Source organism: Cupressus sempervirens, chromosome 7, assembly GCF_028749045.1.
Source record: "Cupressus sempervirens isolate cs-2001-9-10 chromosome 7, ASM2874904v1, whole genome shotgun sequence".
NCBI lineage: Eukaryota > Viridiplantae > Streptophyta > Pinopsida > Cupressales > Cupressaceae > Cupressus > Cupressus sempervirens.
In genome coordinates this window covers 833,820,734-833,846,414 of record NC_143124.1, presented here as the reverse complement: position 1 = coordinate 833,846,414, position 25,681 = coordinate 833,820,734, and the positions used below count along the sequence as shown (strand labels likewise).

The window sequence follows — 25,681 nt, the reverse complement described above, 5'->3', positions numbered from 1 at the left end:
GTTTCATCAGTATGAGAGGATACTAGTCGCCACATGAGATCAGTATGGACCCGTGGAGTTTAGCTAACTGCTAGGGTAACTTGTACGTGATAATTGCGATGACACTTTCCCGCTTGCAGAGTAGGTTTCCTACATGTCTTTGTGTGCCTCTGGGAATTAGATGTCGGTTTTGTGTGATGGAACCTTTGAGTTGGTATACTTTTAGGATTCGTAGACTTATAGAGTTTTGTGCTTTGTGGTTTTGATATCCTATTTGGGACTTGAGATTATCTCCTCAGCACGGTGGGAGTGGACCACTTAGGTTCCACGCGGTCGGGTGGTAGTGTTTTTCCACTCTTATCATTTGAGATCCGTCTGAGACACTGTGGCTAATGCTTTCTTGGTTGGTATTTATCTTCATTATGATCTTGGAGCATTATGATAGATGATATACCTTATGATGGATGTATTTACTGGTATGTTTCTCATATTGATGATTTGCATATGTTAGATGATGGTATCCTATGCTTTACTTTACATGTTAGTAGGATGTTTTAAGAGTGACATTCCTACTATGTTATATCGATGATCTCTTCGGTGCTTTGGAATGTTACGCACGGAGGGATGGCTAGGATCCACGATGGTCTAATGATGCTGTTTACGGTTGGGAGGAACTGTGCACTTAGTTATTTATGTTTGTGAAATATGGTTATCTTTTGTGATGATGTATCATGTATGATATGTGGTTTTATTTATGTTATTGCATCATGGATTAATATTAGATGATGATGATGTACTTTATTTACTTGGATGTTCATTCTTTTAAGCTTTTCATACCCTATGATATGTACAGTGGATGATTAAGCTAAACTAAAATATAATTACAAAAGGACACTTGTATATTGTTTAAGTACATTGGATGTATCATTGTTATTTCATAAGGATGGGATGTTAGATGAATAGTTAATTTAGATGTGATACATCGTTAAGGGATCTTTAAAGAATGTAGCCTATTATGTATATATGTTATGTTTATTTTCATTTGAATTGTTGCTATTTCTTTCGCAAATGTTATGAATGGTTTTATCTTTTATGTTTCAAAAAAATTAAAAAAATTGTTTGGCAAACTTAGTAAAATTCTTTGGATCCCTTGGTGGGGCATTACAGACCATCTCCATCATTAATCATTTCTTGCTCTAAGATCATAGCAAGACTTTCTTCTATAGCAATATCTTGATCTCTCCCTCTTTCTTGCATGGATTTTTCATAAGCATTTATACTCAACCTATCATGAATTGGCCTATCCAAATTCTCTTCTTCCTCAAATCTCCTTATACTTGTCCCTATATCCTGCCTTTCAAAAGTTTCTATCTCTTGGACACTTGGAGTTCGACTCGGAGAAGAGGGAGCATCTCCATGTTTCTGCTTCTTATTTTGAGGTTCCTAGATGACTTCCTCAATCCTAGGATGCTTTTCTCGAGGTACTTCCTTCCCTTTCTTGGTTCTTACATCTTCGGATGGAGTTCCCCTTTCTTCAATAGTCCCTTTAGATATTTGTCTTGATCTTTCATCCCTAAGTGGTCTATGGCTAAGCAACCTATATGTGAATCCATTAGCTAGTGCAACTAATTTTTCAAGCTGACGCTTGATCCACCACTTTGTAAAATCTAGGACTGGTTTTGAAAGAGCTTCAAGATCTGTAATTTCTTTTTTCTTCCAATGAAATGGTTGAGCTGTCATTTCTAGATTGAATCCTTTTCACATCACATTTGGGTCCTCCTCCATTTGATCAGGAACCTTCAATATGTTGCATGTTCTAATAATGTTCAATGGTAGTCTTGAAGGCAACCTTTTTCTAATCTCGTTCTCGTCTATTGCATTTGCCCAAAAGTCTTCAAGGTGAACCTTGTGTTGGTACTTTGATCCTCTTGTTGATGAAATCTTGTTGTAAGGATCAAAATCATTCCTCTTTGGATAAAGCAGATGGTGGAAGAAGTAGAACTCATCCGATGATTTCTCTGTGGCTTTTAGACATGGGCATACCTCAGTTTTCCCTTCTCCTATGGAAATTGGAAACTACAATCCCAATTTCTTCTTCCCTTTCTGAATCTTTTCATGGGCAGTAAGTTGTCAAGTAAGCTCTAACAAGACCATCTTATCTGTTGGATACCTGGGGAGTTTGTATGGATCTATGGAGAATCCTTGAACTCAGATGTATGAAAAGGTAGGAAATTGAATGAACCAGGCGCCATATTCCTCAATCAACTTCATTGCACCCATTGACATTCTTATATGCGGCCTCTTTTGTAATGTTCTTACTATGCACATGGAATCATCCTTTGAATACAAGTGCAACTGCGAGTAACATTCATGGACTTTGAGGTGTTGGCTTTTGCTTCCAATTGGTTCTTTGCATCTTAGTCCATCATAATTTGTCTGTCATGCTAGCATGTAGATGAAATAGGAGCTCATGTAAAATCTCCTTGTATGCTATAGATTCATCAACTACTCATTTAGGTTATCACTTATGAGCCCAGCCCAATCTATTCTATCACCTTCCTCCATTACCTGCTCAACAAAATACCACATCCAAGATTCAAACCTATAAGAATAAGGCATTCCAAATATGTGACTCAACATCATGACCATATCACTATATTCCCTCTGCAAGTCGAGCCATTCTATTTCTTTAGGAATCTTGGAATGATGCGGTCTATTCTTTTTCAACCATCTTTTGTTGATTATTTCTTCACAAAAATTGATTCCAGATGTATAGATTCTCAGTGCTTGCTCTTGTGTTTTTGTGACCATCCTTAGATTTGAAGGAATTCCAAATGCTTCCAAAATGGATGCCGAAGAAAAATCTGCCAGAATATTTCATTCAGAATCCTGGATGGTTCTATCTCCAGGACTGTAATGCTTTGTACATTCCATGATTAACTCTGGATGCTGAAAAGGAGGGAAACCAGCTGCAACAAAAATTCCACTTCTCACAATTTTTGTAGCCAAGTGTGTTGGGTGATAGTCGTTATATCTGAGCATTCTTTGGTTAAAATCTTTCAAATCAAGGCCGCCAAGACTTGTATCTCCAATTTCTGTCCACTTTGACACGATTTTGGATTTAGAATAGAATCCTCTCCTTTCATTCTTTATCAATTGTCCATGTGTTTCTCCTATTCCCTTGGGCTTTGTCATTTTCCTTTCTTGCAAAATAGAAAATGTACATACATAAGACTATGCAAGGAAAGTATTAAAAACAACAGATATGACTTGTCCATAAGACAAAGATTTTGGATTTTCGCCAAAATTTCAATACTCCTTTCAAGATTCACTTTTTAACACTTTCGCGAGAAATATGAAATTTCACAACTCACTATAATGGAAATTCCTTTCTGATAGGATTCAAAATCTTTTGTCGTCAATTCCCAAAAAACTCTTCAACAATTTCAGAAGATTTCCCAAAAAATTTGCTTGCTTGAACTCCTCGAATCTTACTCCTATTCTCCATTTTCTCTTCAAATTTTTGTGTGAGCCTGAATGAATGAGAGGGTATCTTATATTAATCATTCTTCAAAAAAATGCCTTTAAAGCTACAGACTAAAATTAGGCAGTTTCTTTACTTAACCATCAAGGTTTCCATTTTTTTCGCCACTTGTCACTTTTTGCTGTTTGATTCAAAAAGTTGCTATTTTTGATGCTCTTAGCTTCATGATGAAGCTAAGTATTCTTCTATTTTGATTTTGATTTTTTTTTTTTTTTATTTTTTTTTTTTGAAGGAAAATCATTTTTTCATTTTTCTTCTTTGAATTCAACTTTCACTTCATAAGAAATTTCAGTCCTTTCCTCTAAACTTTTGGATTTTCCACAAAACTTTCCAATATTCTTGTTTTTCATGATTTTTAACAAATTCCTGTGCTCCAATCAATTTACGAGAGCGGGCTTTTTCGAGAATGGAGGATTTTTCCTATTTCCTTCATTATCTTAAAACTGTGCTCTTTGCTTTATGAAAGCGGGATTTTCAAGGAATGAAGGATAAAATCCTTCATCAAAACCTTCCTCCATTTCCTAAAAACTGCACTCCATGCTTTAATAGGTCAAGGTTTTTGAGGATTGGAGGATTTTGTCTTTTCTAAAATTTCCTTCACTCTTGCAAAATTGCACTTCATGATTTTTTGGAGCCAGACCTTTTATCAAATGGAGGATTTTCCCATATTCCTCCACTCCTGCTGACTTGCACTCCACGCTTTATGGAAAGCGGGATTCTTATGGAGTGAAGGATTTTGAAACATTTTCTGACTCCTTTAAAATTGTGCTCCATGATTTCTGGAGCGGGCATTTTATGAAATGGTGGATTTTGTCTTTTTCAAAAATTTTTGCATCCACTCCAAATTTGTGCCTCTGCATGCGAGAGTGGGGTTTTTTGGAAATGAAGGATTCTATTATGTGACTCATTTAGATTTGCACTCCACAGAAGAAGGAAACAACTGGAAAAAACTTTTAAAAATGGAAGGGGGTCCCAGGCATGGGTGTGGTGTGACAGGCAGTCACAAGAGTACCTTTGAGAGCTCAACATTTCTGTTATCTCTATAGTTGGTTGAAATTTCTTCTGCATCTTTAATTGTTATGGCATTTGCATAGGTGTTTACTTGCATCAAGATTACAAGGAATGATTTTTTCAATTTAATTTATTAATTTTTGGGATCACTCAATCCACCATTAACTGGTTTTATCTTTTAATATCCTTAAACCATCCTAGTGTATAAGGTCTGGCATTCTTTAATTAAGTAAAATGATGAAAACTATGAGTGAGGGTTTTCTTTTGAAAAGAAAATACCCAATCTAGAATTTGGAGGATGGACCCTTATCCTCAGTGATGATAGATATGGTAACATGGAGGCTTTCAATTTATTCTGACAATCTTCCCACAATTCAATATTATATGTGGGCTGAAAACCTAAGCTTCAATTCATTCAATGACTACAAACAAAAGAAAACATCACAATAAGTGCAGTGACAAGTTAATCAAAACAAAGAACAAAAAAAGGAATGATAGTTGTAATATTTAACTTGATTTTGTCATACAGTCTATTGAGATTCCTTGTAGAAAAATGTGACACTTAATGAGGGAATCTAAAAACTAGTTTCTCTCAAAAAAAAATCATGCAGTTGAATAATAGTAAATGTGTTCCTTTATCAGTTCTCTAAACATCTATTATGAAAATATTTATCAACTCTCTTATGTCCTCATATAATTGAAGTTTCTTGCAAAACCCACATGCAAAATAGTTATCATTATATCAAACAATTTGTTGAATGATGTCAAACCATTTTGTGAAAGTAAACTTTAGTGTTTTTCTGAAAACTGTATTTGTATTGAGAAATTCTTTCCTTGCAAAAATTCCCATTTTTATAAGAACTATTTTTTTTTTTTAAGAGCTTCTATCTACAAGATGCTGGAACCTTCGTTGGGATAAATAATGCTATTTAGGCAGTATCCCACTTTGTTTTGCATGTGGTCAGAGGTGTGCATGAGGATCTACTCTGCACCTCTACATCCACTGAGACTCAATATGCTTTTACCATCGATACATTGCAAATAAATCAATATCTCATAATAAAGAATAGAACATAACTAATCTCAGTTGAATGAGATATAAAACTATAGCATTCCATTAGCATTAACTGTACAGTGCACAATGTCTCTATTAAAAAGAGATTATATTAAAGATACTATCCTATGATAAAATCTCTAAATATTTCTTCAATATGTGATATTCAGTGGTTATTCTATGATTATAGTATGATAACATTTGCAATCATTCCTCAATATTAGATCTTCACCAGTAATTTTTAATCTAGAAGTACATAACTTAGGCTAGTGCTACTCAAGTAACAAAGATTAAAATGAAACATCTTAAATATTGTTGACCAATCCAAAGTAGTCAATAGCACTGGAGAATACCTTATCTATAGGAATAACAGATGAAAGAGTACATTTGTAATTAGACATCAGATTTTAGTTTAGGATTGAATTTTGATCAAGAAGTTTGCAACTCTCTCCAGTGATGAAAATGCCACAATGATTGAAATAAAAGAATTATAATAATGCCCATCACATAAAAGAAACTTCTAGAATCAAAGACCAGCACCCCCTATTTGTACAAATAGTGGACCAGGAGACCAAAATGATATGAATTCATTAATCTTCTCTTCATAAAGATTTTTCACAATATCCATTAAACCAAAGGAGCTTAGGGACCCATACACAATGCATCATGTTTGTAGACTATAAACATAATGAAAATGGGGTAAATTAGTAATCAACTCTTAACAGCTAATTAAGCAATTTGTGAATTTTGATGGACATATTTAGAATTTTGGTTAAATGATTGAAATAAAGACTTCTTACAATGTCCATGGGATGGGATCAAAGAATAGAGCACTGTGTCTCTAGAAATAGGGACCAAAGAGCTATTATGTTTGTAATGTGTTCATAGTATGAGGTCTTTAGTAGTCTATTTTGATCAAAAAGGTTAGAACTTTGTTCAATGTTGAAAAAGTCACAATGGTTGAAATGATAGATTTTTAACAATGTATATCAAACTAGCGTATGGAACCCAAGAGCAACCCGTCATGTTTTAGAAAATAGGGACCAAGGAACAGCTCACCATGTTTCTAAAAATAGACCAAAAGCCTCTAATATGCTCTCAAAGTCAAAACTCCGATAGAAAATTTTGATCAAGAAGTTTGCAACTATATCCACTAATGAAAAAAACTATGGTCATTGAAATAAAAGATTTCTAATAATGATGCCCCCAAAAAAACACAAAAAAAAAAGTTTATAGTTTTCCACAATCTCATCTCCTCAAATTGAATACTAAAATCGTCCATGATTGCAGAAGAAAAGAGAAAAATTGTATTGCAATGTGGATTTTGTGACAATAGACATAAAAGAGAAGAAGATAAAAATTAAAGTTTGTTAATAATAGTTGTTTCTTATTTTTAATTGGTTGTAGCAATCATAAAAATAATTCTTGATTGAATAAAAATCAATTTTTATATCATTAGAACCACCAGCTTCATTCTAGAAGTTTCTAAAAGTTATAGCTGGAAGTTCCTAAAAGTTTCTTACTTTCTTGGCTGGAAGCTTCTGACTGTCTCCCCAAAATACATTTTTTTGGCTGAGTAGTTTGTACAACCCTCTGTTTATAGGTAGATGCTTTCAATCCCAGTTAGTAATGCTAATGCTAATTTGATACTTAACATCATTCTCAATTGTGACTTACCTAAACTAAAATCATGAAAGTTACAATTGCCCTGGTTGGCTCACTAAAACTGGAAATCTGAGAGCTTAGTATATGAATTAGATGCAAAATTTAAGTGGGATAAGAAAGCACAATAGAATTGTGTTCAAGTTTGATAGAATTAGAAAGAATATTTTTGGGGTTTTTGGGTAGCGGTGAGCTGTGGGTGAGGGGATAAAGAATTAATTGGAAACCATTGATGTCTAAAAACTTGGAGGATTTTTTTGGGTAAGGGGTTAAATGGGGCATGTAAATCATGAACCTGGGCTTGATCAGACTGGGAATGGAGATGATTCCAAAGAATTAGACATTGCAAGCTTCTTGTAAATGTATGGATGATGTCCCTATGTTTTAGCTATCTTTGCACATTTATACATTACTTTTAACACCTAGTATTATCTTGACAAATCCAAGTATCAGTCAATTATTCGAGGAGGGTCTGGAGAGATGTGCATTCGCTTCCATCCAACACCTAGAAATGTATGGTTTTTGTTTTATATTTCAATTTATGGCATATATTTTATAGTGATTGACAAATCCAAGTATCAGTCAATTATTGGAGCAGGGTCTTAAGAGATGTGCATTCTCTTCCATCCAACAACTATAAATATTTGGTTTCTATTTTATATTTCAATTTATGGCATATATTTTATAGTGAAGAAGGCTAGCTTTAAGAATATATTTGATATATTGTGATTGATTGAGTTTAAGATTAATAACTTAAAGAATAGTGTGAAATAATGGAAAAATGTCTAGTTCTGTTAAAATAATTTACAATTAACATCTAAGTATATCTACGCATTCCACTATTAGTAAAACCTACAAAGCAATGGACAAAATATTTGCATCTTTGCATAGGCATCCGAGTAGAGCGGGAGTTGTCAAGTTTTAAAGTACACTCTTATTTTTTAGTTGTACAAGTCTACGTGTAACAATAGATTATCATCTACAAAAGATTACAGCGAAAAGTTTTATGTTATAATAATATCATCTCTATCATACTTGCTACAGAAATTGATCTTGCCTTGTGTACATTGCTCAGCTGGTCTCCCAATCTTATAAACTTGCTGCAAGGTCTTCTAACATTTGCCTTTCTTCAATGGGGATTCTACAAAACTGGAAAATGTTGAATGTAATTTACAATGACCTTATGATCTAATAACAAAATTAGGAGTCATTGATACAATGTCTTGGTTGTAACTGTAAATCTCATTTTAAAAATATGTATAAGACTAATACTATTCTTTAGAAGCAATGCTACAATTTGCTCCATTATAGGTTGCCTGTGCATCAGATAAAGTTGCTAGTTAACTTTAAGAAGAGCTTCCTCTACTCGCCAAACATTACCATATTGTGTTCATCTAAATAAGTATTTTTATGTCACCTACTTGAGCTAGTTTCTAATGTCCATTTTACTCTTCACTATTACTAAACTGCAATTTATTAGCCACCAATAGAAATAGTTCATACAATCCCCATACGTAAAAAGCACCACCAGAGGTAGGAACTATGGCACTTGTGCCCCTTGTTTTATAAATGAGTTACATCATACCATTTTTAAATATTGGTAATGGAATCAAGTGTAAAAGTAGCTCAAAAAAAGGACAAAAACCACAACAGTACAAAAATTCAGGACCTCACTGTAGAGCAGAATTTCATTCTTTATAATTGTTACCAACCAAGATTTGGAGAATTGTGTGTTAGTTGCCTGAATGCTAGACACACTAAAAAACTGTCAAGTTTTGCAACACTTTAAACCATTGCATAAGAAACCAACTCAAAAGCTTTGATTGAACAGAGGATTTTGTGAAAAAATGATGGTATATGGGTGTAATGACTGAACAGAGGATTCTCTGAGAAAATGCTGGTATATGGGTGTACTGAATGAATAGAGGATTCTGTGAAAAAATGCTAGTACATGGCTATAATAGCTTGAGGTCTGAAAATTCCTTTGACAGTGGAGCATAACGGTAATGGAGATGCAAAAACAGTGGAGGAGCAGTCCCCAGTTGAGGAGGTTGCCTTCACAGTTCCATAAGTGATGAGTCTTCTTTGCCCATAATGACTTTTTGAATATGGACCTTGGAATCCTTCCTTGTATTTTTCTCATGTTGTTCAACACTTTATTTTCCTATAGAACCTAGCCACTCACTGTATCAGCCATTTTTACACAAATTGTTATTATACTTGCTAAAAGATTCATGGAAGTTGTTCTTCTAGAGAGGCCATTGAGGGTCTATTGTTAGGAATTGTATATTATTAGGCACTATTTGAAGTTTTTTCCAATGTTTAATTTTATTGAAACTTATTAGAGAACATGCTAAAGATTACCAATTGGAATAATTAATCTATAAAAATATTGACACAACTTGTTTCGGGTTTCAAATTGGGTTATAAATGCTAGAGTTAGGCTATGGAAGCCAATTGTAGAAGATATGTATCTAGAGGAATTAAAGGAAACATCTGATATGAATGCCACTACCAGAAAGAGAAAAGAAAATGAGTCAAGGAATAAAACTGAAAGTCCAATGGGAGATGAAAAGAAAATGAACAAAAATGGAAAGATGATGTTGGATGGAGGGGTGTAATCTGATAAGCAATCTTCTTCTGGATGTGAAGGTTCCAAAGTTGATGATGATGGAAGCACCTCACAGACTAGTTACGAAAGTAGTGGTACAGGCCTGAGCATAGCTCTAGAATCACAGTTTTGTCCACGGGATAAGTTGATGGCACAAGAGAATTAGATATGGGCATGAATAAAAAGAGAATTAATGTTGATTCCCTATCTTCTATAAATATAGGACCAACCATTGGGGTTGATAGAAAATTTCTTAATGAAACACATGGGTGCATTAATTTTGAACAAGGCATGAAGAGATTTAGACCTGATTTGGATGGCAATAGGTTTCAAGGATATGATAATACAATTAATTTAACTTACAACCATGAATATGCTAGAATGGGTGGCAATTATTCTCATGAAGATTTAACTCCTAGACAAATAGGAAGCCATGGAGGTGTGTCTCTAACCTTAGGTGTGTGTCATAGTGGAGGCCAAGAAAAGTGAACAATGGCCTTTATTTATGTAGAGATGATTCCACATCGGACATTAATTACCAATTTAATATACACCATGGTAATGATCAAGGCTATGGAAATCATGGCTTTGATACCCAAAACATTTAGATCAAAAAATATGTGGAAAGTCAACTCTTGCACAATTTTGTGGGTAAGTGGTATAATTACATAAAATTTAACCCAGTTATTGTTATTACTGCAGAAAATCAGATCAAAAAGAGATTTGACCACCTTATTGATCCTGCCATTTCTGCACACTTCAAATCATGTCTAACAGGTGAGAGTCGTGCCTTGTATATATTATAATCCTCTGTATCTATTACCCATTTACCTATTGTCCCTACCCATTACTCTATTTTGGTGGGTAAATTGAAAGGGTTGGGTCTGGTTTTGCATGGCAACCTTGTTTCCCATGTATGATAATCTTCTCGTTGAGCATGTGTCAGCAAAGGAACTGATTTAATAAGTTAGTTATGAATTGCAAGCTATGGTATAATTGGAAACTAGTCTGAAGCCATAGTTAATGTAAATTTATCTTCCCTACATGCACCATTTTTTTACTCTGATCTACTGAGTTGGATATCTACTTTCTGACATAGAAAGCGGAGAATGCTTTGCCATTACATAAAATGACAATTTGTTTGAGAAAGTAAAATATTTGTAATGTTTTGAATCCAAAAATTAAGCAATAATTTTAAGACTGAGAGACTTATTCCCTCTTGTTGACTAGTGCCTAGTTTCTGCAGGGTTGTTAGAAAGGTGAAATCGCAAATTTTCCATATAAAAGTACCTCTTCCAATATTTTGGGTGAGTGCTATTTTGTAATAGATTATGTATTTTCATATATTTCAATGCCTATTTATATAATGATCCTAACTGGCATCCATACACTTTTCTTTGTAGCCTTCTATTTAGATATATTCTTGGCATTTGTACAAAATGACAGATCAGGTACTCTTTGTTTCTTTTTGTTCCTATGTTATCATTTTTAATTTAATGATATAAAAAATTAACCTAAGCTTGACTAGGTAGCATATATAGTAATTGTTTTATTTATAATTTTTTTCTAATTTATTGTTGGTAGATTGCTAATTCTCTTCCTACGAGGCCTCTTCTATATTTTAAAAACCATGGGTGTTGACATTACTAACATTCATCTCCAAGGTATGATCATCTGTCAGCCAACCAAAGCATTAAAAATATTACCCTTTGTTCGATGAGTAAGGTCATTGCCTTGTGATAGAATAGTACCCATTATCCTCATAGGAATACAATCCACATAGAGACATGGTTCCTATTCCAAGCTTCCTCTATATTACACACTAGTTATATGTGCATGCGTGCACACACACACACACACTCGTGCACGCACGCGCACGCACACACACACACACACACGCATGCGCACACGCACGCACACACACACACGCGCGCGCGCGCACACGCACACACACACGCGCACACGCACGCACACACACACGCGCGCGCGTGCACGCACACACACACACACACACACACACACACACACACACACACACACACACACACACACACACACCTATGATCTCATGGATGCAAGATCAACCATCACACATTACTACTTATAGAACTTGTCTTTACCTTTCAAACATCCCTTCAGTATCATGGAACATGCCCTTCTTGCAACAACTCATCGCAACTTAAGAACATTTCGCCAGTTAAATGCCTTTTCAATCTATTTTGACCTATTTGACCATTGTTGACCAAATTTTTTATTAGGAAACCTATTTGTGGTACTAACGGCCTTATATTGAACACCAAATAAGCAAATATGATTCAAAAAATATAAACATAGTAACTATGGCCTTGATATAGCCTTGTTACATATATTTGGGAGAATTGGCTTTACTCTTGATAGTACATTGTGCATTCAGGAAAATAGTACATCAACATCTGAATATTCAAATGAACGAGTAGCAAGACCTAAACCAGGGACAAAAGAATACTTCAATGAAAAGATATATTGTACTTGCAAGAGGTGCCAAAATAGGAAACTAAAGAAGTGGCGAATGGTTTGTATCAACAAATTGAAGTATGGAGTTTACATAGAAGAGGTAAATTATAATTAACAAATTGGTACTCTTAAAGATGAAAAAATACACATATTATTTAATACATTATAATATTATATTGATCATTTAAATGGCTTTAATGATGAAAAGCCACTTCCAGTTCGTAATATTGTTGAAGGACCAATGAATGCCATTGAAGATAGCCACTCTCAAGATGAAGACCAAGACACATTTATGGATGAAACCACTCTGGACATACATGAGGTTGGTATCAATGAATTTATCCAAGACTTCTACACATCTGTAGAAGAAGTTATTGATTCACCCCTAGCTCAGTTGGCTAGGATGCCTCTTTTCCCAAATGCTGATACATCTATATTGGCAACAATTATGTTGTTGTTGAACTTGAAGGTTACACATGGATTGGCAAACACATGCTTTACTGATATATTATGGTTTGATTTAATATTCCCACAATCTAGTTTTCTCTAGATGTTTTTAAGTTTTTGAATATCTTGTATACTCATAAGAATCATTTGATGCATTATATAGGCTTTTGTCAAACAAAATACTTCCAAAGGATAATCAGTTACCTCATTCTCATAGACAACTATCTTTAGTAATGAAAGATATTGGAATGGAGTACAAAACATATGATGCATGCCCCAATGACCATATACTATACTATGGAAAGAATGCAAATTTACAACAATGCCCAGTATGTCATACAAGGAGGTATCGTCAAGATCAAGTATCGAAGAAGGTTCCTTATAAAGTACTACGACACATTCGACTAAAGCCAAGGTTTGAGAGGATGTTCAAATGTAAGGAGTTGGCAAAATCTATGGATTATCATGCACAAGGGAGGAGCCATGATGGTGTCATGCGTATGGCTGCAAATAGAAAATACTGGAAAGAGATTGATGAAAGATGGCCACATTTTAATTGTGAGCCAAGGAATGCAAGAATTTCTCTAGCAATGGATGGTGTCAATCCTTTTGGAGATCTCGAACAACATATTCTGTTTGGCCAATTTTAATTATTAACAACAATCTACCCCCTTGGATGGTAATGAAGGAGCATGCAATGCTAACTCTTATCATACCAGGTACTATAAAAGATGAATACAATTATTTCTTGAAGATTACATATATATTTATATATTTTAATATAGATAAAACCATAATTAACTTTTTTTCTACTTAGGGAAATATCAAGTAAAGGATATGGATATCTACATGGAGCCCCTCATTGATGAGCTTCGAGAGTTATGGGATGGCGTAAATATGTATGATGTATCAAGACCCATCAATGATAGAAATTTTGTATTTCATGCAATTCTTATCTGGACAATTCATGATGCCCCGAGGATTTCTATTTGTTGTGGTAATATATTATGAAGTACATTTGTAATTATTGTTTGAATTTTATATTATCGCATTCATTGTACCATTTTCTAAATATGGCATCCATTCTTATTTTAGGACTGCAAACAAAGGGGAAACATGGTTGCCCATCACGTGGGCCAAAAATGTTGTATAGACACTCAAAAGATCTTAATAAAATTGTATACGATGAGTATAGACAATTCTTACCACAAAATCATCACTATTGAGTGCGCGAGAAAAAATATTTCAATGGAACGGCATTGGAAGTGAGGAAGCCAAGAAGGATGAACCCTGCTAAGTGGAAGTCCTTGTATGACAAAAAAATGGCATGGAATTTCCGCTAGGAATGAAAAGACTGTCTATTTTTTACAAATTAGAATATTATGAGAACTTACCAATAGCACACCTATTTGATAGTATGCATATTGGAAAAAATGTGGCTGAGTGTTTGTGGAAACATCTTACTGGAAGAAAACTTGAATCACAAATAAAGTTACAAATGGATCTGCAAATTACCAATATCATGCCGAACACGTGGTTGCATGGAGACAACTCATTTGTTCATGGTCCGTGGACTTTTACATCAAAGGAGAAGCTTAACATCATTAATACAATGAAAAGCATAAGATTTCCTTCTGGCTTTGGTGCTACATTAAAAAATTTATTCACGAGAGATGGATCAGACTTCTCAAGCCTAAAAAAATATGATTGGCACAATTGGATTAAGGTAAGTTTGGGGAACATTGCATTTATTTGGAGGTATATTTATGATTTTTTTGGTGACTCTTGTCACTTGAAATGCACCGTCTCTTATGGCTTCATATGATTTTATACTTTTAGATTGTAATGTATAATTAATTTTTTGTAATACCTTTAATATGTGTAGGTGGGTCTCATCTAAAGAGATACATCAAGATGACCTCAAGTATTGGAAGAGGAATATTCCACTTTTGACGTGTGATATTCAAAGATGCTTCCCTCCAAGTATTTTTAATTCTCAAGAGCACTACCTTGTACACCTAGTAGAAGAGATTGAGTTGTGTGGGCCTATTCATATTCGAACAATGTGGCTTGTGGAGCGATACATGAAAGTTTTAAAACAATTTGTGAGGCAAAAGGCTCGCCTAGAAGGGTCCATGGTTGAGGTTTACATGGTATTCCAATCAATGGTTCATTTGAGTGAGTACTTACCTCAATTGCACCTTGAAGCACCACTATTATGGAATTATTACCAATCTCCATCATTTGAAGGTGAAAAATTAGAGGGTCAGGGGACTTCAAAGAGGATAAAAGGTACGCAAAAATGAAAGCATTTTTTATCTTAATTGTGTAATACATGACTACTATTTTTTCTTGATATTCATAGTACATGGCTTTTGTTATAAATAATTATAAATTCTATTTTTTAATATAGATGCTAAGGAGTGGGAGGCATTACATTTGTATATTGCATACAATTTTGAGTTTATGTCAGAATGGATGGAGAAGTATGCTAAACAAAAGAAATTGGAGGATGAAATGGTTTTGGCCAACATATATAATAAATATGGTCGAAACTCTGCTCGAGGACTTCCTGTAAGCCATAAAAGAAAATGGCTAGATAGATGCACATGGAATTGGCTAAAGAGCAATATTGAACACGAGGCATCAAAAGGGAGGAATAGAGTCACAACACAACAACTAAATTTCGTTAAAGGATCAAACAACAGGGAGGTGATGCATATATATTAACATGTTCAAAATCTTTAATAATATTTCTATTTGGTAGCATTGAACTAATTAGTTATTTTTACTCTGAATTTAGGTAACATATTACAAAGGAATGTGGAATTTTGGGCATCATTTCCGCATCAAAAAAGTTGATAAAAAGAGACAAACTTATGATTGTGGAGTTTCAGCATTTTTTGAAGTAGAATGTCGTTCACATGGAAATGATAGACAACTAGTCACCAACACACTACAGTATTATGGAGAAGTGGAGGATATCATAGAGCTTGATTTTGTCTCTTTTAAGAAAGTTATTTTTTCGTGTTGAATGGTACAAGCTTATTAAAGTGGGTGAAGAAAAAACTATATTTCAGCACAATAATGGATTCTATATGATTAATACATCTAGGTTTGAAGCCACTTCTAAACCTTATGTGTTTCCAAATCAATGTGAACAAATATTCCTCATTCCTAATTTAGAACAGCAGGGATGGTCATTTGTGATTGATTATGATCCAAAAGGATGAAGAGTAACATTTGTTGAAGACATAGTGGGCCACAATTTAGTTGAAGATGAAGAAGTTCCCCTTGAAGAAATAGATGACGAAGATGGAGATGATGAAACTTTTATTGCCAATGACGCAGATGACCAAGATGAATATCATGATGAGTTTACTGAAGATTCACAAGGACATGAGCAAGAACATGGCCTTCAAATCCATGAAGATGATGAATTTATTGATTTGAATTTACCTATATTGGAAGATGAAAGAGAGCAGAAAAATGAGAATATTAATGTATTTGTAGGTCCTCTTAATGATGGGATAGATATTCCATCGGATGAGGAAATTTCTTGTGAAGATGACATTATTTAATCACCATATTCAGTTTATGATTGTTGTGAGGATTCATAAAATATAATTATATCTTTTCATTTTTCAATTAAATGTACAAGCAATCAGATTGTTTCCTTTTGTTGTGTGTCCTATAGACACCAGAAAAATAAATGCGGGATGATTAAGAGCAACTATTTGGGGACATGTGCTATTCACACAGCTATAGAAAGACAATAACCAAGTTATCAGTAGAAATAAATATTCATGTCTACCATAATAGACATGCCAATTAATATTATATGCCTTTTTCTATTGTTACATCTGAGTCAATTTAGCTCTTTATTTTCTGGACTGGGCAAAGATTAGTCTTAATAACTATATTTGGTGTATTGGATGTGTCTGCATATGCTTGTGTCTTTATCATTTGCAATATCAGTACCATTTCTGTTATGAAGCAATCTTAATCAATGAATAATATGCTAGAAATCAACCTATGGTTTGAGTTCCATAAATATGGTCTTATATTGTCTTAATTCTAATTAACTTATAAGAAAACATTGAGAAATAATTTGATTTGGGAGTATGCGCTTGAGGATGCATGCAAGGATTGAGTACCGTAACCAGTGATTTTTATGGTGATATATAATGATATTTGGTTAAGCTGTTTCAACTTGCCTAGTTCAGGTGGTATGGGGCTGGATAACACGTTATTGGATAGTAATGGAACTGCAGCATCCGAAGGACTTGTGTTTTTCGGATCTGCAAGAGTTGAATTTTGCTCAGGCACTTCTCCTCTGGCAACCCCATCAAATACCTGTGTTCTTAAAATCTTGTGCAATCGGCCAACAAGCTATTTCTTTAGAGCATCAAAAGCCATTTCTAGCCTCTCCAACTGCTCTGTTGAATTAATATTGTACATAAACAAACCATAATAAAGATCAAAGCTGTCTCCACAAGTGTTCTCAACAATTCGAAGTAATGACTCATATTCTTTAGTATTTATTGGGGTGGATTCCAAATTCAATTTCCCTAACATCCTCCCAACAGTGTGTGTAATAAATTGTGTTTCAGCTGCATGGCGATCATGTTCCACACAGTACATCTCAACCATCCTACAGCCTTCTTTTGCAAATATTTTCAAAAACTGTTCACAATGCTCAGCTCTTAACCCTTCTCCAATCTTAACCTTATCATAGACGAAGGGAAGACTGCTCCACCCAGCTTTCCCACTCTCAGGCCCAAACATAGGATGGGTGCACAATATATCAAATTCTGGGGGAAGCACCTGTAAAAAGAGATTGCGTGGAAACTCTTTGACTGAAAGGACATCTGCAAATAATGTATTTCTTTTCAATCTTTGAGTTGGAAATGATTTCAACACGGACTCTTGATATGATAGATGTGCATAGCAATATCACCTCGGGATGCTCTTCACAAAAATCATCTTTATCTGTGTAAAACGAAACTCCCATCTTATGTGCAACCTCACCATGATCTGTTCGACAATAAGCCAATACTGTGTGACCTTGGCAGACAATGGTCTTAGCAAGAAACCGACCAAAATTGCCAAAGCCCACTATGCCAATCTTTAACTTATTACTCTTCTTGATTTCATTACTTATCTTGGATTCATAATCAAATGGCTGTGCAGCATCCAAAGCTATAACTTTCAAATTCCTTGGGCAGTGACTGCTTTCCATTTTGTTTCTTCTTCTGCAAAACCGAAACTACTGATTTTTGATATCCTATTTTAGTAGGCATTATACGCTGTTTGAAACTAGAACAAGGCTGAGAGGAATGAAATGAAACAGTGGAAATTTTGATTGAAGCAGTCATGTCTACACTTGCTCTCTACTTTACACTGTAGCTTCAAATGAACAAATGAGGATGTCAGACAGCTCAAAAAATGAAGTAACCATAAAAATACAAATGTAATATAGCTCTCTGCGCTTATAACTTGATAGCAATTGCTGGGCATTCACATTGGAAAAGCAACAGCCTACAATTTGAAGCTACATAGGATAAAATCTAATGTTGTGAACTTGTTATGAAGATTCAACCATGTAGTTTTTTGAGACAAATACATTGGCTCATGTTTAATGAGCAATGGTTCAAATAAGCCTATCTCTCGTGAGAACCAATGGTACTTAGTACTCATTTCATCTAGGTGAAGCAACGGGACTTCCCAGGAGGACACCCATCCCAGTACTACTCCAGTTCAAGCACAGTTTACAGAGTTTACTCCATGGTTAAACTCACTACACTTGCAACTACACTTGCAAAACTTTCAGCAAGTGTTATGCCTTATAATCATCAATAGATTAGTATGAGATATTCATGAGCTTAAGGGGCCATTTGATGCAATGAGTGCTAAGTATTCCATTCATTCTCGTGAGAGATGGGTTTATTTGAACCACTACTCATGAAACATGGGTCAATGAGTTTGACTTGAAAAACTACACAGTTGAATCCTGATAGCAATATCACAATTTCACTCTGTGCAAAATATGTCCTACTTATCAAATTTAATGGTGCCAAAATGTTTAATTCTTATCTGACAAATCAATAAATAATATTATGGCCATCCAACTGCAAAAAAAATCATGAGAGTTTGGATAAACATATTCACTTTTCTATTGCTCCAATTATCAGATTCCAAAAGCTGATAATAGAAAATGCTCAGCTATAGAGAATTAAATATTTCACACCACCGCAGATTCTTTACTCAACAAACCAACATTTCTCAAGAAAAAAAAGAAAAAAGCTTTTGCAAGAGGATGCTACATTTAACCAAAAGTTTAGAAAAATGTTATGGAAGAGATCCTGACCACACTATAATAATGGCAAGATTGTTTTATAAACCAGTTAGTCAAGGATGGGGCACTAGTAACTTAGCAATTGGTAGCATATCTAACCATATCTAACATATTTTATACCATGGTTTCCTACATTATCAAATTATCAAATATTGTCTTCCTGTTAGAAAATGTGTCTTCTGTAGGACACTGCTAAAGGTAACCTCAATTTAGCAAAAAGTATTCTTATAATCATTCATTATACTTTGACACAATGTTCCTTCTAAACTTTTGACAACAGTCATTGAATTTCTTCTGTGAAATGAGGACGAAATGGAGTATTAAGTTTTGCAATCAAACTCATGACCATATAATTTTTCAGAAAAAAGGAGATCCAATAATAATATGAACTAGATTAGCCATTTGGGGAAATGCACTTACCATGTAAAAGTGAAAAGAGACTTCCATTGGGATAATTATCATAAACGAGCAGCCTCTCCTCCTTAGCCTGGAAATACGTTCTCAGGGGAGCTATATTCTCATGTCTGAGCTTGCCCACCATCTTCATATGTCTCTCAAACTCTTCCCTATTCATCTTATTAGAGTTCTTCAATCTCTTCACCGTTACAATTGTCTTATTCTCCATTACTGCCTTGTAAGTAGTCCCCACAGTTCCCCTCCCCATGATTTCAGCAGATGCACGAAGCAGATCGTCCAAGGTATACATTTGGGTTTGTCCACCAAAAAACATAAGAACCCCACTCTTTGGTTTGTCAGATTTGATTGTCTTATCATAAAACTGCTCAAAGCTGCTGTCCTCAATTGGGGATTTTGGTGTTCCAGAGCCGTTAAGGCTAATTGCTTTAGGATTTAGTCAATTTTAGTCATTATATGACTCTGCTGTAAGTCTGGAGTGATAAGGATAAAGAGGGGAGTGGTGTTGCTTTATAAATTGGTGGGTTCTTCATGCTAGTTGCAGGTCATTGTGTAAGAACCGTCAATATTTGTCTAAAGTAACAGTATTAAAGTTTTTGATGTGTTTTAAAACTCTGAAAAGGGTATTCATAATTGCCATCACCGTGTCAGATGTTTTGGAAGAAGTTTGAATCATTTAGGTTCTAAGTCTGCTGCAGGTTTAATAATAGGCTTTTGAAATAGTTTGAGAGAGCTTTGATAAGATGGAGTATGGCGATTGAGTTAGAATCTTGTAAGCCTTGAATCCAAATCATTGCAAACCTAGAAAACCAAATTCATCATTTTTGAAGTAGTGTGGAGACCTTGACAAGTCAGACCCTTTTCAGCATTTGAGGTGGTTGATAGGCTACAGTGCCTAAACTTCTGAAATTTCTAAATCTACTTGTGCATTTAAGACCACCATCCTTCCCTCTGCATCATAAATTTTCTAAATTTTATAATTCTTATAGATCCATGTGCAGTCCTATGTTAAACTTGCAGGAATTACATCAAATATGGAGACTTAATCATTAATATTCGATTGCAAATGTAGATGATATACAAGAAGACTAAATTCTTTAGCAGTGTTTTATAGGAAAACTAGGATGTCATTTATTATTTTTTGAACATTTAGTAATATTTAGTAGGAATACTACACTGAATTCTTTTCTAACACTTTGCAGGAGCATTTTAATGCATTTATTTGTAGAGGACAAAAAAAAATTTGGCTGCAGGATTTAGCGGAACACTTGATTCCCAGTAATGAGGTATGCCATCCTGAAGAAGAGTTGTGAATTCATTTGCTTCACATGGATGTTTCTATTTTTAATTTTCAAATGTTGCATTCCATTCTAATTTCTTCCTCTAAATTTTTCCATGGTCTGCTTGCTTCTACATTTCTCTACATCACCATGAAAATATAGAAGAGCCATAACACAAAGAATGTAAAGATTACATTCAAAGGTGTTGTGCATAGTATATTTTATCTATTTTTAGCATAATGAGGAACTACTAAAAAAATACTCTCTGCTTCTCTGCTTTTTTTTCACAAATCTTATACTGTGTTCATTACACTTTATTTTCCAAATCTGTTCTTTGATTGCCTACTATGTTTCCTGAAGCCCTCTTCCCCTTTTTATAAAGAGGTTATGATTAGTTTTTTTTTTTTCACAGAAGAACTACTCAAAAAATATTCTGTCCCGCTACATTTTTTTTGCAAATCTTATATTGTGTTCGTTGTGCTTTATTTGCCAAATCTGTGCTTTGAGTGCCTGCTATGTTTCCTGAAACCCTCTTTCCACTATTTTCCTATCAAGCATAGGAATGGGGAATTATTCTTGCATATTTGGAATGAACATATTAATTGATCATTTCTTTTAGTTTGTTGGATTGGAAAAAAGAGTGTGTAATTCAAGTTAAAATCCTTTCCAAGAAAGCTTACTATTTTTGTATCCCAATTCAGATGATACCCAAAACATTCAGTTCGGAAATTATGTGGAAAGTCAGCTCTTGCACAATTTTGTGGGTTAGTAAGTGGTCTAGTTACATAAAATTTCACTCAGTTATTAGTATTATTGTAGAAAATCAGACCAGGAAGAGATTTGACCACCTTATTGATCTTGAAATTTTTGCACACTTCAAATCATGTCTAACAGGTGAGTGTCGTGCCTTGTAAATATTATAATCCTTTGAAAATGAGGCTACCTTTCAACTATTTGAATTGTGTCCAAAGTGGGTAAATGACATTAGAATGTCTACGATGATGATTGGGGCTGATAATTTATAAAATATAGCAGCAACACTAGTACTATGCAGTCCATGGTGTCCATGGTGAGGGTAGCAGAATAGCAATGAAAGTTGCAATTGTTCTTACAAGGTAAGAAATTTGTTCTTTGTAGGGCTTCTATATATCAAACAAATTGTTTCTTATTGACTAAGATGTACTCATGACAGGTTGGCTATCCAACACTTGAGGCATTTGTTCAATATTCGGACGAGATTCACAAGCAAAAACCTGATGATTCAGTCCTTGAAAAAAATGAACAGGAGATTGGATGGCTTGAAGATGGGAAGCCTTTCTGTCAAACAATGCTGGAACCTGTACTTAAGATTTTTTTTCCTTACCAACCACGTAGTTTTGGGGGAAGAACCAGGTATGTATGTGTACTGCATTAGATACAGATTATGTTTTTTTCAATCATTAAATTAAACTCTACATATAATTGATGATTTTTTCCTTAAATATTGTTGGAAGAAAAAATTGTTTACAATTTAGTTCTCAATGCATTTATTTACATTGTTCATTCAAGAATGCATTCATTAGCTGAATGTTTATTTTATTCAGGATGGTCCAATCAAAATAGCATGTTGTGTACAGAATTGAAATTGTTCCCTAACACCCATTTTCAAAGGAAGGGTGTAGGTAGGAATAGATTTCATCAACTCAAGAAATGATTGTTGTTTAAATTGGATTCAAATTGGCTCTATGTATTTACTTCAGCGTATCATTGATGTACTTGTCATTTATCTTATATTATCATTGTACTTCAAGCTTATCAAATAATTATCAAGATTATATATTAAAATCTTTGATTGCAATCTTATCTATTGTATTTACCTTAGCTTATAAGATTTGATTGTCATTTTATCTTATGTTATCATTGTACAACAAGCTTAACAAGTGATTATCAAGCTTATATATTAAAATCTTTGATTTCTCTTTTTCATACAGGGCGATATATCTCATAGCTTCATCAACAGACACCAAATCAATCCCCTTTTAAATGCATGAATATGATCTATGTTGGCACCATTCTTCGTACTGCAGTACATATACAAAAGAGTCTTTAAAGTTGTGAATAAAAGAAATGTATTTACCTTAGCTTATAAGATTTGATTGTCATTTTATCTTATGTTATCATTGTACAACAAGCTTAACAAGTGATTATCAAGCTTATATATTAAAATCCTTGATTTCTCTTTTTCATGTAGGGCGATAGATCTCATAGCTTCATCGACAGACACCAAATCAATCCCCTTTTAAATGCATGAATGTGATCTATGTTGGCACCATTCTTCGTACTGCAGTACATATACAAAAGAGTCTTTAAAGTTGTGAATAAAAGCAATCAGCTCTCGGGACTTGAGGACACAATACTAGCAATCACTTCAACTCTTTATCATTCTTCAATCACTTCTATAAAATGTGGTGGGGTCTTTAGTGGGCTTTATGGTTCTTTAATCACTAGTCAATCATTATTTCTCATTGTAGAAACAAATATACTTTCATCGGCTCTTTGTTGTGCATACATAAACTCAATTGCTACTATTTAATAGTGTATTCATGTTATGTTCATTTTCTTGTGGATTAACTACCACATTATTTTGTAAGGCAACATTGATAATAAATGCAATAAAAATGATTTTTCAAGATTCAAGTGTTTTGATACTATTTTGTTAAGTGCTTTGCAAAAATAAAATATTAGGAATAATTATAGTGAATATTCTATTATTGATATTTGTAAACATTAAATTTATAAATTATATTAAAATTAAATTTATTATTTATTAGTCTATGCTAAATTAAATTAATTTTTTTAAAAATTTATTGTATTAAAAAATCATTTTACTTATAACAAAAAATAATTTTAATTTAATTTATACATATTAAATTATAGTCTTCAAAAATATTAGTATTAAATTTGTTGGGATACATGACATTTAAAAAGATAAATTGAAGAACTATTGTCTCTACAAGACAATAAATACCTTGGTTTTAGATTGTCTTCAAGAGACAATAATTAAAGAAGATAATTAAAGACATTGAATTAAAGACAATATTTATGACAATAAATGACTTTTATTTCATCTCAAATAAAGACAATTAGCTTAACAATTGTCTTTATAATCATCTTTAACCCCACCTTCATGTAGTAGTGCATGATTGAATGATACCTACAATCATGCTCGCACAACTTATATCTTTTTGTAATGATCTCCACATTAATTGTGCAAGCAGTTTTGGACTAGTCTAAAATGTGTTCATATAGATTTTTGTGAAAGTTGTGTGTATGGAAAACAAAAGAGAGTGAGTTTTGTGAAGAGTGGGAGGGAAAAGAAAAGTGAGAAATAGAGCTTGTGCATACAGATGTATGGAGACTAGTTCATGTATCTTTCCTTGGTGGCTCTAATTATTATGTTACATTTATCGATGATGCAACTAGAAAAGTATTTTTTTATTTCCTTAAATAAAAATCTAATATATTTCAAACTTTTAAGAAATAGAAATGCTTAGTTGAGAATGAGACTAGTAAAAAGCTAAAATGTCTCAAATCTAATAATGATGGTGAGTATTGTAGTCATGAATTTGAAGATTATTGCTTTGCTAATGGTATTCATAGACATAAAACTATTCCAAGGATTGCATAGGAAAATGGAGTGGTTGAATGCATGAAAATGACAATGATGGAGTGTGCAAGAACTATGAGGTTGCATCCAGGGTTGCCCTTAAACATGTGGGTGGAGGCTATCAATATTGCTATCTATTTGATTAATAGAAGTCCCTCTACTCCTTTGGGTTGTGGTATTCCAAAGGAAGCATGGACTCATAAGAACGTTAGTTATTCTTTTCTCAAAACTTTCGATTGTGAAGCATTTTCTCATATAAATTCTGAAAATATAACCAAGCTAGAAGCTAAGTCAAAGAAATGTGTATTAATTGAATATGGGATTGATGAATTTGGTTATAGGCTTTGGGATTTTGAAAATCATAAAATTGTAAGAAGTAGGGATGTTATATTCAATGAGAAAGTGTTGTACAAAGATCTGTTGCGGCAACATGAGCAAAACGAAGATGATTATGTAGTGCTAGATGATACTCTAAAAGATGATGTTCTAGCAATTCCTCATGATTTGCAAAAACTCCAACAACAAATAACACACACACCAGTGACTATTAGATGGTCCACAAGGCTAAGTAGACATCCAGAAAGATTTTCTCACTCTTTGTATTCTATTTTACTTATTGATGTTGGTGAACCTAAATGTTATGATGAAGCTATGCAAGTAGATTCTAAGATTCAGAGGGAGTTTGCAATGGCAAATGAAATGGTCTCCTTGCCAAAAAATAAGACTTGGGATTTATGCCAGTCGCATACAAGTAAATGGGATCTGCAGGTTGAAGGAAGAGGATGGAGCTAAGAAAATATTTGAAGCCAGGTTAGTTGTAAAAGGACTTGCACAGAAAAAGGGCATTGATTTTGATGAGAGATTCTCTCCTATTGTAAAAATGACTTCTATTCACATTGTTTTAAGTATTATGGCTACTAAAGATTTGCATTTGGAGAAGCTTGATGTTAAAACAACCTTCCTTCATGCAGTGATTTGGATGAAGAGATATATATGGCACAGCCATTGGGATATGATGCCAAAGGTAAGGAGAACTTAGTGTGTAGATCAAAGAAAATTTTATATGGCTTGAAGGAAGCACCTGGGCAATGGTATCTGAAATTTGACAATTTTATGCATGAGAATGGATATAGTAGGTGTCATTCAGATAATTGAGTTTACTTTAAGAGGTTGGATGATGAT

At 33.9% G+C, this 25,681-nt stretch overlaps 1 pseudogene; it reads right to left on the bottom strand.

Annotated features, from left to right (window-relative positions):
• Positions 1-16,674: 16,674 nt before the first annotated feature.
• Positions 16,675-18,179, bottom strand: LOC149549971 (arogenate dehydrogenase 2, chloroplastic pseudogene; annotated as a pseudogene).
• Positions 18,180-25,681: the final 7,502 nt, after the last annotated feature.